We start from the raw sequence: 3,076 nt of genomic DNA on the forward strand, positions 1-3,076 counted from the left end.
GAATTTTGTAAATATTCTTGAAAATATAACAACAAATTCTACTAAGTTTGCCTTAATCTTATGAAACAGTCCACAATGATTCAACAAATTTTATTTCCAATTAAATATACCTTCAGCCACTGGCATACCATACAAGTTACAAATTCCTATTTCACTTATCTTCACATTTAAATTAAGTAATATAGTTGCTGCTATAAACAACTAATCAGGCCTGCTTTTCAGGCCAGTAAGTAAGACTTTAAGAACTCTGGTAGCTAATGCAATTTATTACTGGAGTTCAGGATTTCAATGACAATTTTATAAAGATATGTGAGGTAATTCAACAGAATCACTTTTATGTATCAATAGAATCACTTTTATGTATCAAGCATTTTGCAGAAAGCCTGGGACTATGTAAGAAGTACTAAATGTACAACTCCTTGGCATAGTTATAAAGATAAAATGTGATTTCATACCAGATAAAGATGGAAGCACAAGTTAGATTAGTGGGACAGAATTTAGCCCATGCATCAATCTGTCTCCTAGTTTGTGTTGGTAAGGACTACTATAAACTTTTCTGTCACTTCTCAACTAGCTTTGTTTTAAGCAGTAGAACTATTAATGCCCTTTACTCCCATTTTTCCTTTGTGTTGCCTAAGTTCTGACAACTGTTCTGCCAAACAGCTAAGGGCAAATAAATAAATAAATAAAGTTCAAGTTAAAAACTTTGCAGTGTTTTTAAAACCTCTGGTGAAAGAGGGGAAAGGTTGTGTCTATTTACTAAGCCATGGGATTTCTAAAATTTACCCATGTTATGGCTGCCCCTCATTAGTAGGAAGCTGGTAAATTTAAGTAGCTCAGCCTAACTAGCCTTCCTAGGCTTCAAAAAGGTTGAAATCAAATATAATTGTCTATTGTGAAGCTACTTTTAAGCTACCTGCTGATAAAATCAAAGAGAGTTTTTATGAAACTCAGAGAGTAAACTTCCCTGAAACCACGTTAGGGAGTGAGTCATACTGCTTTTTACTTATCCCTAAGGTCTCAATCAACTAAAAAATGTTTACCCAACTTCTCAAAATATTTGCAGCAATAGTTCTGATCAATCCAAGCAAAGCTTGCACGTTACTAGTCCATTACTTTCAGTGTTCTAGATATGTTTCTTCCCAAATCTGCCAAATCTTCAAATAAATTTAGGAACCTTCTCCAGAGTCAAACAATGCTACCATTGACTTCAAATTTGTCTCTAAAATGAGAAGGACTATCATCGTAAATATCCATGACGACTTGCAATAGTGAGTTACAACTATTCAGCTATAGAAGCATTCCCCAAGAATCAATCATAGGTGTCCACTGAGCCGAGAAGAGATCATTCATTGTTATCTCTATTTCCTTCATGGCTTTTTTAGGGCAGTTTATATTATTTTCGTTTTACAAACTGAGACCCAAGTAACCTGAGTCACTTGCTCTTCATTTTCAAACCCCACTAGATCAACAGTGCAAACTCAAATGTGAGATTTTTCCTACACTGAGAAACAGTAATTCAAGAAATGGTGTCTTAATACTGTTAAAATAATCTAACATAGTAATGTGGTAAGTACTTGAAAGTGAAAAGTGTGGCTTGCCAACAAGTCACACTCAAATATTTCCAAGGAACCAAGCTCTCAGACTAATAATCGGTAATCAGAGCATGCAAAATGAAATCACGAAATACCAGTTTACACTCACTAGATTGGCAAAAGTTTAAAGTGACAAAACCAAGTTTGGGCTAAGACATACACTACTAATGGGAATCTAAATTGCTATAAGTACTTGGAAAACAAGTTGACATTTTCTGATGTTATAAATAATCTATGACCCAGTAATTTCACTCTAGACATATACTCTAGAGAAACTCTTGAGCTTGTGTATCTAAAGACAAACACGATTATAGCAGCATTGCTTTTAATAGCAAACACCAAGACATCTCAAATGTCCATCAATAGTAGAATTGATGTAAAAGGAGTGTGGAATGGTAATAAAATGCAACAGTATATAGCTGTTAAGATAAAGAAACTATAATTAAACATAAAGATACATTTCAAAAATAAGATGTTGGGAGGAAAAAATCATCAAAATAGTACACGTTTTTATAAATTCTTAAAACATGCAATGCAAATACATTTTTTCAGGGAAGCCCGCACATGAAGCAACATTTTTAAAAGGCAAAAGGGTGATAAATATAAAATTCAGAATAGTCATTACCTCTGAGGACAAGAAATGGAGGACAGTACTGGAGAAAAAGACGCAGGGAATCCAGCAGTAGACGCAGCCTTCTTTTTCTTTAGCCATGGTGTGCTTTGTTTTTTCATGCTTTCCATGTGTTATATAGTATATTCTAACTATATTCTTTTGTGTTCATGAAACAGTCTTTAATAATATTTTAAAACAGAATATCTTGGTAGAAAATAGAATAGATTGGGTTGGGAGAACTATTGATTGTAATTAGAAGTTAGTACATACTATTTTTTTTTTTTAAAAGCAAGTATGTTTTAGTCACATAAATAAAAGCTTTAAGAATCTGCCTCCCAAAAAGTGTGTTTGTTGGGGTTTGGGGTGTTAGGGCATAGTTGCAGGCCCTGAAATATGACCTTGATATATTTGCTCCCATTTGTGTATAAATATTTTTAAGCATATACACATACCAGAATATACAAAGAAAATTTCTGGGTAGATTTACAAGAATCTACAGCAGTTGTCTCTGATAAGTAGGTTCACTTTTCATTTTGTCATACAATTTATTGTATTTCTTCATTTAACTTTATCTTTTATTGTGTATTTCTTTATTTTACTATATGACCTTTTACGTTTCTAATTAGTTTTTAATGAGGTCAGGAGGTGAGAGAGGAGGGTGAAAGAAAGGATCCTAGGAGATCAGCATTGGGCCCCAGCATCCACCGTGCTTGGAACGCCGAACCCACCTCCATGATTCTGGCCGGGACCCCGCCAACTGCCCAGACTAGTACCAACAGCCGGCGCCAAGCGAAGACGAGCCTCGTCTGCCTGCCCCGCCCCGCCCCGCCCCGCCCCGCCCCGCCCCGCCGCGCATCTAAGCGGTTGC

The sequence above is a fragment of the Rhinolophus sinicus genome, chromosome 13 (genome assembly GCF_057876585.1).
Source record: "Rhinolophus sinicus isolate RSI-liver-muscle chromosome 13, RSI-T2T, whole genome shotgun sequence".
Taxonomy (NCBI): domain Eukaryota; kingdom Metazoa; phylum Chordata; class Mammalia; order Chiroptera; family Rhinolophidae; genus Rhinolophus; species Rhinolophus sinicus.